Source organism: Peromyscus leucopus, chromosome 2, assembly GCF_004664715.2.
Source record: "Peromyscus leucopus breed LL Stock chromosome 2, UCI_PerLeu_2.1, whole genome shotgun sequence".
Classification (NCBI taxonomy): Eukaryota; Metazoa; Chordata; class Mammalia; order Rodentia; family Cricetidae; genus Peromyscus; species Peromyscus leucopus.
In genome coordinates this window covers 67,873,787-67,887,360 of record NC_051064.1, presented here as the reverse complement: position 1 = coordinate 67,887,360, position 13,574 = coordinate 67,873,787, and the positions used below count along the sequence as shown (strand labels likewise).

The following is a 13,574-nucleotide window of genomic DNA, read 5'->3' as shown; positions in this document are numbered from 1 at the left end:
TACAATAACCAAGCAGAAATAAATAGGAAAAGGAGAGAAGACAGAGGTAACATAGTTTGCCAGTTTCTCGTTATAACCAGAAAACATAACAGAGAAATCTTAGATTATTAAGTGAAAGAGGTATTAGTATTCTTGAAGAAATAAAGCAAAACACAATAGGACATTTAAAAAATATTTAAGCAAGATCTTGTGTTTGAGTGGAGGTAGGAAGTACATACATACTAAATTTCTAACTAAACAAATAATCTGAGTTGACACCAAGGATGAAAGACCAAAATGATTTCCAAGATGTTCTTTGCCCTTGCAAATACCAGGGTCATACATGAGCATTCTAACACACACACACACACACACACACACACACACACACACACTTCACAAAGAAACAGATACTGTCCTCCTTGACTAAACACTTTCTCACTTCTTTCCCATGAAAGTAGTTCTCAGTATTGTCCGAAGTGATATCACCTTTGGACTTGTCAGACATACATTCTGAGATGCAGAGGTCCCAGGTCACATCTGCTGTGTCACAGACATTGGAGAAGCCCCTCCCTGCATTCCTCTTGGTCAAAGTGCTCTGTAGTACCGCAGATGGCTTTTTCTTAGCTTTTTTTCTTCTCCAGTTTTTCTTTTTATGTTTTTTGTTTTGTTTTGTTTTTGTTCAAGAAAGGGTCTTTCTATGTAACTCAAGCTGGTCTAAATCACTGTGTAGCCCAGGCTGGCCTTGTACTTTCTACCCCCTGCCTCGGCATACCAAATGCTAGCCTTATAGCCATGTACTGCTATGTTTCACTAAATAACTTTGTGTGTGTGCTCTCAATCTTTGTTGAAGTTAATTTAATTTCCTTTTTTATTTTTCTTTTTATTTAGCCTTTTTTTCTTTTCAGAAGTATCTCTTTGTTCACAGAAAACAAGAATATCTTCCTGTTTCATGAAGAAGATGAAAACAGCTGGGTTACTGTTGAGAACAACCGAGAGAACACCACACACCAATGTGTAGAATCAATAAGAACGTAATCTTGGCCCTGTTAACACTGACTAGTTCTGCATTTCTGCTGTTTCAACTGTACTACTACAAGCACTGTTTGTCACCAAAGGTAGTTCTGTTTTTTCTTATTAGACATCATTGTCGCTTTGTGTTTTCTTAACATTTACATTGCAGTATATTCAATTAATAGTGTTGAACCTTTACAGAAACATTTCTCACAGGGATTCTCAACTTTGTAGGATGTAGTAGGCAGTTCAAAATTATAATGAAATGTTTTTGTAATTATATAATTAAATCAAAAGTAATGTTTCAATCATATTTAATCTATTCACATTTTCTGATAAATAAAAATTATCGTCCACAAATTAGTCTCAGTTAAATGAAGTCAATGATAATTTTGATATGTTATCAAAATTACTTTATCTTCGTGTATAATATCTACCAGAAGAATTATAGTAGAACTTACCTTTGTTGCTGCTTGTAGGACTGAAGATGTGTAGATACTGGTTTGGAGTCCAGTAGCTTCTCATAATAGTAAATGCCTGTAGCACCATGTTGGGATAACTACATAGCTTTCCAGGATCTTAGGAGAGATTACCCTACATTGGTCACTGTCTAGGGAAGGGGACTTTTTGCTATCTTAGAGTAAAGAAGACCTAATTCTTATGTTTGGAGTTTCCTGTAGATGTCCTCTAGGCCCTAGCCACTTAACTAGATGAGTTTATATTTTCTGTGATCTACAAAGGAAATCAATCCAATTATTTAATAATTAAAGGTAAGGAACAGTTATATTGTATTTCATAGAGGGATGGGCTTGACTTTTCAGATTCAGGACAGTCATTCAGGCTTTTGAAATGCAGACTAGTTTGTTTGGATGTTCTGTCAGGGAGCACAGCTCCTCATATACCCTTGGCCCAAGAACAGTCCTCTTTGACTGACTGAGTGCTCGACTTTAAGAGAGAAAAACATGGAGCAGTGATGGAAGATGGGGACACCTGCCTGGCCAGCCAAATTAACCTGACAGTCAGTGTGGTAACAGATACCACAGGGCCATTCCCCTCATATCCTGAAATACAAACTCTAGTAGAATGGTAGTTTTGTGAGCATTCTATGGACTCTAATTTTCAAGTACAGATATTCTTCAACTTACAGTAAGATTGTACCCTGATAAACTCATTATAGGATAAAAATATTGTAAGTAAAAAAATAACAAGCCTCATCTACTGACCACCATAGTTTGGCGTATAGTATGCTATGAAATAGAGTACCTTCATTACCATGTGGCTGGTAGCTCCACAGTACCATGAGTATTGAATAGCCTGTCACTTGGCCAGGAAAAGACAAAAGTTCAAAACTTAATGTATCATTTCTATGCAGTGTATTGTAAACCACACCTATTGTAAACTCAAAAAATTGTGAGTTTCCCTATCTGAAGTTGAGATCCATTCATAATTGGCTTACAGTTCATACCAAAAAACGAGAAGACATGTTTCTAGGGATTATTTTCTTCTTGTTACACCTAACAGCTTAATGTGGTTTGAATTCAGGGCGCTTGCCTAACTTGTATTTACTGATGACTTGTTAAGACCTAGGATATATAGCAGGAAAAGTGAGCTTAGCAGGGCAAAGGTCTTACTCTATTTGATAGTCATAGCAGTAGTACCGATTCTTGTTTGTTGTGGGGTTCTCTGTGTAGCCCTGGCTGTCCTGGAACTAGCTCTGTAGACCAGGCTGGCCTCTAACTCTCAGAGATCCACCTGCCTCTGCCCCCTGAGTGCTGGGATTAAAGGGGTGCACCACCACTGCCTGGCAGTAGTAGTAATTCTTGAGTCTGGGCTCATAGTTCAAGTCTTTATTCAATTATCTGGTATGGTTATATTTCATTTGTACAAAATGTGATTTTATTTGTTAATAAATAAAGTTGCCTGGGGGTCAGAGCTAATAGCAAGCCATAGCTGAAGCCAGGCAGTGGTGGCACACACCTTTAATCCTGGTCACATGACAGGCAGATCTCTGTGCGTTCCAGGATACAGCTAGCATGGAGACAGACGCCTTTAATCTCAATACCAAACATAGAAGACCTGGAGGTCTGTATAGACAGGCAGTGACGAGAAGTTCATGTGGTTGGGTTTACAACCAATGAGAGACAGAACAGAAAGTCAATAAAAAGACAGATCCTGGGCCAGGCGTTGGTGGCGCACGCCTTTAATCCCAGCACTCGGGAGGCAGAGCCAGGCGGATCTCTGTGAGTTCGAGGCCAGCCTAGGCTACCAAGTGAGTCCCAGGAAAGGCACAAAGCTACACAGAGAAACCCTGTCTCGAAAAACCAAAACAAACAAACAAACAAAAGAGACCGATACACAGGAAGTAGGTCTCTTTCAGAGGGGAAGTACGGCAGTCGCAGTGAGGGGTAAGAAAGGGTTTTTAAGTCTCAGCTTTTAGCTACTGCTCTGACCTCTTGGGCTTTTAACTCAGCATTTGGCTCTGTGTTTCTTATTTAATAAGACTATTACATGTGCAATCTGGCTTTCAGCTGGTCACTTCTTGAGCTTTGATTCCTTTGGTTGGGATTCTTTCTTTTTTTTTTTTTTTTTTTTTTTTTTTGGTTTTTTCGAGACAGGGTTTCTCTGTGTAGCTTTGCGCCTTTCCTGGAACTCACTTTGGAGACCAGGCTGGCCTCGAACTCACAGAGATCCACCTGGCTCTGCCTCCCAAGTGCTGGGATTAAAGGCGTGCGCCACCACCGCCCAGCATGTTGGGATTCTTAACAGCATTACCAACTGAGCTAAGCTAGTCTAGTGGATGTGATGCATCTCACTTAGTTTTTTCTACATGTATATGATCAAAGACAATAGCTTCTAGCAGCTTATGTTTCCTACTGAAGGTTTTACATTACCATTTGCAAAATAAAGTTGAGAGGCTTTTACATTTAAGGTTTTACATTACCATTTAAGGTTTTACATTACCATTTGCAAAATAAAGTGAGATTGCTCAGTGGTAAGGTCACTTGCCTCCCTGCTGGACAATCTGAGTTCAATTCCTGGAACCCACATCGTAGAAGGAGAGAACCAGCTCCTGAATGTTGTCCTCTGACCTCCATACATGTGTCATGACACACCTTCTCTCACCCCTTAATAAACTAACAAACAAATAAATAAAAATAAAGTTGAAGTAAGTGATTATAGAGTCCTTGTGAGCCTATGTCTCTGTTTTATGCATGAGTTAGCTGGGATCTAGATTGAGTGTTCCTTGCTCATGATTAAAGTGTTCAGGACCTAAAGCTTGTGTCTTTACTGGAGCTGCTCTGAAGTATAAGTAAAACTCTGTCTAAACAGAGTATGTTCAGATTGGCAGATATGAGATGAAATGGCTTTCAGAATGCTGTACAACAGTTGAAAATATTGGGGTTGATGGCTAAGTAAAAGACAAAGCAGTAACTGGAGCAAGCCTTATATTGTTCTTCCTAATCAGACAAGCCACCCCAGTGCCTTCAGCATTTGGCTCTTTTTATTACCTAGAAGGCCACTCACAGGCTGTTATGCTGGGCTAGCTTCCCATTTGTTCAGTAATTCATTTTCCGTTAGAGGGAGAGATTTGAAACAAGAATGGCAGCAGTTGTTCACAGTGAACAACTTCTCATGCTATCATTAGTAATAGGAACTAACCTTACAGCCATGTAGAACATATGTAGCAAAGACTTTTGGAAAAGTTTTAAGTTGGTTGCTTGGTAAAATTGTGCAAAGATTTTTCCCTTGATCTTTGACTTTTGTGGTAGCTGACAATTTCTTGTAACTCCAGTTCCAGAAAAATTGATGCTCTCTCTGGCCTCTGCAAACACTTCACACATATGGTATATGTGTATAGGCAAAATACTCATAAACATAATAAATACATTTTAAGTAAAAGCTACTAGATTTGGTGGCAGTAGTGGCACACTCAGTACTCAGGAGGCAGATCTCTGAATTCTAAGACAACCAAGACTACACAGAGAAACCTTGTCTTGAAAAAAAAAGAAGGCTCATAGACTCTGAGATACCAAAGAAGTGAACCTAAAAAGAGAGAGTGTCTTGAGACATTGCAGGAGATGTCTGTACTATGGATTCAGGAGAGTCCAGTAAATGAACCGTTCCAGTAAGGCAGATGCTACCAAGTTTTGGTAGATGAAATGAAATAAGAGCTACCAACCAATGGAATTAGCATTGTGGAGGTCAGTAGTAGTTGTGAGTGTTTGGCAGAGCGGATTTGAGCTCAAGTGAATTGATAGGAAAGAATTAAAGGCAATGAGAGTGACATTGGGAGTTTTGCACCATGGAGAAAAAGAAATTGTTGGAGGAAAGATCTGTCAATAGGTTTTGGTTTGTTTTGTTTCTTGTTTTAATTAATTTTAATGGGAAAAATAATTTCAGGTTTGTATATTCATAGGAATGGTCCAGCAGAGCAATGTCTTTGGCCAAGCAAGAGGGCCTGAGATGTAGTCAGGAGAGAAGTGGCTGTAAAGAGGAATGTAGGCAGTTCTTCTCTTAGGAGAAGAGGGCAGTCAGACTGTTTGAATGTAATCTCAGTAGGTGGTTTAGTTTTTAAGAGGAAGTAAAGATGGCTTATGCAGAATAGGTTTAAATGTCTTGTTAAGTTGATCATTTTTTATCCTACTAGTTTCTTTTCATTTAAAGTTAAAAACTTCATTTTTTCCCCTAAGGGTTAGGGGTGTAGCGTAATGGGTTGAGTGCTTGTGTGAAATGCATGGGGCTTGAGTTTGATTTCCCCCACCACATAGATTAGGTGTGGTAGCAGGTGCCTATAATCCCAGCACTTGAAAGATGGAGGCAGAGGGTTGAAGGTAATGTTCCACTATACAGTGAGTGCAGAGGCAGCCTGGACCACCAAGAGCCTATCTCCAACGGGAAAGCATAGATTCTGCTGGCTGTTAAGGCAAGTTTGTAACCCCAGCACCCAGCCAGCTAAGGCAGAAGATCTCAGTTAGAAAGCATCCCTGGGATTCACACTTGGATGCAAGAACATAGGCATGCACACACAGTTTCTTCTTCCCTGAAGGGTGTCTGCTTCATTTCTTCTTTGCTTGGGTTTTTTTTTTTTTTTTATTTTGGGGGGTTGACCAGCCCACTGTGGACAGTGCCACCCCTATGCATATGATTTGGGGTTGTATAAAAGTTATAGATGAGTAGGTCGATAAGTAGCATGACTTCATGGGCTCTGCTTAAGTTCTTTCATTATTTGTTTGTTTTGGGCTTTTTCTTTTCTTTTGGTTTTTTGAGAGAGTTTTGTGTAGCCCTGACTGGAACTCACTCTGTAGACTAGGCTAGCCTCGAACTCAGCAATCCACCTGCCTCTGCTTCCAGAGTGCTGGGATTAAAGGCATGTGCCATCACCAACCAACTCTGTGCTTTAGGTCTTACTTTGACTTCCTGCCCTGAGTTTTTCAGGGGTGGACTGTGAATAGGAGTTAGTAAGATGAATTACACCCTTTTCTCCCCTGAGTTGTATTTTGATCTTAGTGTTTATCACACAATATAAAGCAAATTAGGACAAATAGAATGTGAAACTAAGTATCAACTTTTTATTGCTGCCCAGTAGCCAGTGCTCAAATACAAGGGTCTTAGATACTGTATGCTGGGACCCAAGACTTCAGCCTTACAGCCCAAGTGGAGAAAAAGGAGGAGTAGGAGGAGGAACAAGAAGAGGAAGAGGAGGAGGAGAAGGAGGAGGAAGAAGAGAATGGCCAGGAGGAGGAGGAAGTTATGGAGTTTTGTGCTTCCTACCCTAAGGTCATTGCCCAACTCTGCCATAGAAATTACCACAGTGAACTGTGAGTGTCTCATACCCTCCTAATTCTGTGAACTGAACAGCGGGCACCTATTTTATTCCCGGTAGTCGGTTGCTGCCAGGCCATTTGTGGTGCCTGATTTGTTTGATTTCTTTTTCCCTTCTGACATTGTATTGATATTACTAATGTGGAATCACTATAAGGCTTGGTCATGTTCTTTATCTTTTTCCTCTTACGTGTTTCATTCTTTGTTCCTCATGTTAGAACGATAATAAGTAAGTAAAAGACCAGGAGGGTCCACTTTCAAATTAAAGTGAAATACACCCATTTGTACACTTGATGGCGCCAAACAGTCTTCAATGAAGTGAAATACACAGTATGGTTATAGCAATGAATTAATTAAATTTAAAAAAACAAAGAAACAAAAATCTAGTAAAGTAGTCCCCTAGCTTTCTTATTTTATTTAATAATGTTTTTTAAAAAGAGTATCAGACTTACATAACAATTTTTACTACAGTGCAAATAATATGTTTGTTTGGTTTTTTTTTTTGGTGCATTTGAGAGTGAGCTATAAATTAGTGTCCTGAAACCTCAAATAACTCAGTATTTTCCAAAAACCAGAATATTCTCTATATCTGAATTAAAAAAATCAAGAATTAACATACATTGCTTTTAATCTCAATCTAACTCTGTGTGATAGCACATGCCTGTAATTTCCACACTTGGGAGGCCAGGACAGGAGGATTGCTCAAAGTTCAAGGCCTGCTAAGACATATAGCAAGACCAGTTTTAAACATCACCAAGAAGCTCCTCAGTGTGTAAGTGACACTTAGGAAAGCTGCGTGCCCTAGAGCTCCTAACAGCTTCCAGGACACCATCAGTCTCAGACCCTAGAAACTGTTGATGCTCTCATAACCTTGGGGTGAGGCCTTGTGAAGCTTGCTGCTTTTGGGGGGTTCCTGTGACGTTTAGTTTTCATTTACTTCCTGAGTCCTGTGACCTCCCTTCTCCCCTGGTGGAAATGTTTAAGTTCAGAGAAAGGGCTACAGAACACTGTTGATGTTCACATCACTCAACCAGTTTTCAAGTCTTAAAGTCTTTTGTGACTTTGCATTTTTCCCTTTGTAATTACAAGTATTTTTTTGCAAGATACTTTGCAACTATTTAAATATTAGCATTTCTCATCAAATTTGTTATTTAAATAAGAAACTCAAGGTTTCCTGTTTTCATGAGTTGTAGACCCTTACTTTTATCATTGATTTTAATCTGAAGATTGTTGCATATGTGGCTGTTAGAAGACTCTTGACCACAGCTTCTGTGTCTTCTGTCTTATCTCCATCTTTCTTCATTTTTAGCAAAACATAGATATTCTAAGTTCATCTTGTGAATTTCCTGTCTCAGCCCTGGGTTCAGCCATTTCTCTGAGTCGTGGGTCCTTGTATAAGCCAAGATCTGGACAGTAGGGAGCATGCCCATTGCTGTTTGGGTTTTTCTGTACACAGGCCCTCTCACTTATCAAGCATGTGTCTGTTTATATTTATTTCTAAATCTGTTTGTTGAAATTTATAAATTCAAATCATTATCTCCAGCCCAATTAAGTTGTCAGATCTAACTAAACAACATTGGATGACCCGTCAGGGGACTCATTAGTGGAGAGATTGGATTGTCCCTCTCAGCATCCATTAATTGTCAGTAGCTCTTCATCTCGGGTTGGAGCCTTGTGGAATTTCCCCCATCCACACTGTAATGTCAGCTGGTGCTGTCATTGTACAGGTCTTGTTTAGGTGACCATATTGTTAAGATTTTTAGGTATACATCCCTGTTATCTATAGAGAATACTCTCTCATAGTAGACATTCTGATCCTTTCACTTGTAGAGTCTTTCTGCCCCCTTTTCCATGTTTCCTGAGTCTTCGATGTAAAGACTGTGTTATAGATGTATTAACTAGAGATGGACGTCCTGTGCTCAGCTGTTCATTTCTGGGTTGACTCCTCCAAGCCCTGGGTCTGAAGTGTGTAGTGTCTTCAGCAATAAGGTCTTACCTTCATGTTCTGGAACACAACCAAGGACGAGGACTTACATTGTTTGGGAAGGTTCTTAGACTCCTCTGACCAACATGTTTGAAGGGAGCTTTCCCATAAGGCAAGTGTTCTTTAACAGAGAGGAAATTGTAGCTTTAAGATGCTTTTAACATTGACAGGCATTATTGGCATAGCACTTAATCTAAATGATAGATAGTCCATAAATGTGCAGCTCTAGGCATCTCTCTTAGAACACGCACAAAAATGTGGACCTCTTTCCAGTCATTTGTTCTAAAAGAAGTAGTGACTAAGGAAAGGGATATTTTATTTCAGGATATTCTGTATAATTTGCTTAATCCATAAAAACTGCTTTCCTGCAGGGAGCTTTCTTTCATAGGATACTCTTTCTTCCCTCAAGATCCATGTAGCGATTCTATTCCTTGTAGTCCCAGGGACATGCCTCTGTGAACTATATTCTCTCCTGCTCTGTTGTAAAAGAGAAGAAATCACATGATATTTAGGATACTGTCAGAGTTAGTCATTTGCTGTGGGATAATGCTCTTGTACACTGGTTTAATAAAACACTGATTGACCTATAGCCAGACAGGAAGTATAAGCAGGGCAGGCAGATGAGAAGAATGCTGGGAAGAGGAAGGGCTGAGTCAGGCGTCACCAGCCAGACACAGAGGAAGCAAGATGACAAGGCAGAATTGAGAAAAGGTACCAAGCCACATGGCTAAACATAGATAAGAATTATGGGCTAATTTAAGTGTAAGAACTAGTAAGTAATAAGCCTGAGCTAATGGCCAAGCAGTTATAATTAATATAAGCCTCTGAGTGATTATTTTATAAGCATCGCAGGACCTCAAGACCGGATGGGATCCAAGAAACCTTACAGCTACAATCATTTCTTCATTTAGCCACTCAACAATATTTGTTGCTAACCTATTGTGTACCAGGTGGCATTCTAAAGCTGTTGATTCAGTGAGGGAGAAATGCAGTACCAGTTCTCATATGTTTACAGCCTCACTAGGAAAATGAAACAAAACCAACAGTTACAACTAAATATAAGAATTAAAAAGGTAGAGAACTGAAAAGATAGAGAACTAGCTCAATAGTTAAGAGCAGTGGCTGCTCTTCCAGAGGACCTGTTTTTTATTCCCTGCACCCACATGGCAGTTCACAACAGTTTATAACTCCATTTCCAGGAGTTCTGATGTTCTCCTCTTTCCTCCATGGCCACTAGGCATGGCCATAGTGCACAGACACGCATGCAGGCAAAACTCATATACATAAAATAGTAAAAACAAAAATTTAAAGACTTACATTTTCTGTGTAAGTGGCAACCATTATAAGTTCATGGAGGAGCTGACTATTTTGCTTGGCTTTATGTATTAGCAAGTGTTGAATGGAAACATTGGTGAAACACACTCATCTGTCTTTTTAGGGAAATGAGGATATTTCTCAGAGGCTGGAGCTGAAACATGATTTTGTTAGTCACGGCATACTGAAGAAGAAAGCAACATATAAGGTCACATAGGCTAGAAAGGGTGTGGTATATTGGATCAGTTCCATCTTGTTATTATAACAGGGCATGTAAAAAGAGGCTGGTGATGAGGCCAGATAGTAGCCAAAGACCTGTGTCCCTGGTCTGCTAGACCAAAGAGTTTATATTTTGTTCCATAGTGAAATATCACTGAAGAATTCATGCTGCTTTCTTCAGTTACAGAATAAAACGTACTAAATCAGAAATTAAAATGACTAAGTAAAAGATAACATTAGCACAAATTTTTATACTTTGCAAAAGGGCTTTCATTCCGATCTGTACAGTAGTTGTATAAAGCATAGTTATTATCTTTAAGTTATAAATGAGGACATTAACCACAGTGAAATTTGTTTCTTCCCATTCTGTTGTTCATTTTTCAGATGTAGAGACACTGTTCTAGACACTGGGGTATTTTTTACAATACCCCAAACAAATGTCCCCTCCTAATAGTGCTTATACTCTTGTAAAATGATTTGTCCATCCCAAAGGAAATGGACCTAGAGTCCAACACAGATGGTATGATTTAAAATGTGTCTTTCTGCTTGATGACCCAATCTGTAAAGACAAGTAAATAACTGCATCTAAAACATCATTTAATCTATTTGGTTTAAATAATGCTCCTGGCTCTGTAATTAGCTCTTCTTTTCTCCTACTGCCCAACCTGCTAACTTCTGATGTACAGAGGAAATGGATAACAGTTTAAATCTCATCGTTGGGGAATCCTCATTATTTATATTTCTTCCTCTTAACCTAGCTGCTCCTAGAATCTACTTGAATTATTTTAATGCGTGACTAAGAAGTAACTATAACTTTGATTTCTGGGCTTGTAGGGTATATATGCATTTGTGCCTGTATGTAGATATGTGGGCACACTTGTGTACTTGTGTCTGTGAGGCCAGAGGTTGGAACTGGGTGTCTTCCGCTATTACATCTTAATTATATCCACTCCCATGTCCTCTGTACTCCTGCCTAATATACCCCCTTTCCATTTTCATGTCTTCTTATTTTTATAACTCCCAGAATCCAATTAGTGCTTCCTACATGCACGTGGGAGTGGGGCCATGCACCAGAGCTTTGGCATGTTAGCAGCAGTCCACACTTCTTCATCTTATTTTTTGAGACAGTGTCTCTCACTTTACCTGAAACTGATGGACTGGCTTGATGGGCTGGCCAAGGAACTCTAGGATCTGTTTGTCTCCATTCTCTCCCACCTACACAGCATAGGCTTCACAGACCCATACCATGAATCCCAGCTTTTATATGGGTGTTGAGAATCCAAAGCCACTGAGCCACTCAAGCCCCCTACATTTGGATTGTTTTTGCAGCAGAAAAAAGATACAGTTTTCAAGTTTAATTCAGATATCATAGAAAAGTTTCTAGCAGTTTAGGGATTGTTATAATAAATAACTGTTTATTAAACTTGCAGCAGTACCTTGAGGATAACACTGTGGATGTTATGGCCTTTCGGAGGAGGGCAAAGGAATTACTGCAACTAGCAGCCAATACATTATAGAAATTGGGAGTACCCTTCTGGCTGAGCAGTGGAACTTGTCTAGGTAAAAATGCTTTCCTTTTATCTCCATCTCTTCCTTTTGACTTTAGGAGTGAATGTTTGAGGTGATCAGACTCAGTGATATCGGAACTCTAATATTTATAAGCTGAACAAACATTAATGTAGAAGCAAAGATGTGTTGACTCCTTTAAAGAAAGTAATTGATGAAATATACAATAGATCTTTTTGAAGACTTATTTATTTATGTATTATATGTTGAGAAGTGCTCTACATATAATTTGAATGTACACCTGCGTGCTAGAAGAAGGTATCAGATCCCATTATAGATGGTTGTGAGCCACCATGTGGTTGCTGGGAATTGAATTCAGGTCCTCTGGAGGAGCAGCCAGTGCTCCTAACTCCTGAGCCATCTCTCCAGCCCTATAAAATAGAATTGTAAGGCCACTTGTATTTACTAAAAGATATAATAATGTGTATAAATTTACATCAGACATGTAGAGTATGTTTGGTTTTCAGGTAATCCTTAAATTAGCATTTTGCTATTTCTATCTCCAAGATTATTATTGCTTTAAATTGAAATATTGCAGGAAACATTTCTAGTGAGAGGAAGATTGACAGGCATGCTTTAAGGTCATCCATAACTTCCAGATCATTGAGAGCATCACTGGTTAGGCATCACTGTTCCCCTGAGATGGGGAAAGATGCTTTTTGTAGTTTTAAACAGGCAGCTATTAGAATCTGAGAAAGGGTTCCAGATACCCCACTCATTACGTCAGCTTCTTGGACTTTAGTATTGTTTAGATCCTTAAGATTGTTGCATTTATCTGTTCCTTCTCAATTTTTATTGTAGTTGATTATAATTGTATCTGTTTTTTTTTTATTGTGACTGTATTTGTACAAAAGTTAATTCCAGTTAGTTCAGCTTTTTAAAAGTTACCAGAGAATTTATTTTCCCGTTCAGGACACTTTGAAAGGAAATGCCTTAAATAATTATGCAGGTACAACAGGTGTAGCCTGAGATTTGTGGCTGTTCTATATAATGGGCTATGTGAGAGATTACATGCTTAGGGTGAGGCACACATTTTTAATTTAGCACAGAGGGTAGAGGCAGGAGGCTCAAAAGTTCAAGGCCAGCCAGTCGGTGGTGGTGCACGCCTTTAATTCCAGCACTCGGGAATCAGAGCCAGGCAGATCTCTGTGAGTTCAAGGCCAGCCTGGTCTACAGAGCGAGATCCAGGACAGGTGTCAAAGCTACACAGAGAAATCTTTTCTTGAAAAACCAAAAAAGAAAAAAAAAAAAAAGTTCAAGGCCATAGCAACAAAACAAATTCAAAGCCAGTCTGGGATATGTGAGACCTTGTCTCAACAACAAAACAGTAAAAGCATAAAAGAATACATGGTAATCTTTTGTGTGTGCATGTTTGCTTGGAAAACCTTTTTATAGAATCAAGTTTGTTTTTATAGTCAGTAGCTAAAAATGCTTAGTCGTTTGATTTGAAATTTTACCCTCGTGGTTTATTTCATTTATAAAATGAGGGAGTTATATTTGATGATACTGTGTATTAAATGATATTTAAGGATCCCTTTAATTTTAGGTTTTCATGGTTTTTTAATGTTTTTTGTTTTGTTTTGTTTTGTTTTGTTTTGACACAGGGATTCTCTGTGTAGCTTTGCACCTTTCCTGGAACTCGCTTTGTAGACCAGGCTGGCCTCGAACTCAGAGA

At 39.1% G+C, this 13,574-nt stretch overlaps 1 protein-coding gene across 6 annotated transcripts in view; it reads left to right on the top strand.

Annotated features, from left to right (window-relative positions):
- LOC114688148 (zinc finger protein 431-like) overlaps positions 1-13,574 on the top strand; it is a 61,013-nt gene that overhangs the window by 39,566 nt on the left and 7,873 nt on the right. For 5 of the 6 annotated variants that reach the window (XR_005090849.1, XR_005090847.1, XR_005090845.1 and 2 more), the window contains 2 exons: positions 908-1,097; positions 11,764-11,893. The exons of the other annotated variant lie outside the window; for it this stretch is intronic. The gene's annotated coding sequence lies outside the window, so the exon portion shown is untranslated. The remainder of the gene's footprint in view (positions 1-907; positions 1,098-11,763; positions 11,894-13,574) is intronic. 6 annotated transcript variants of the gene reach the window in all.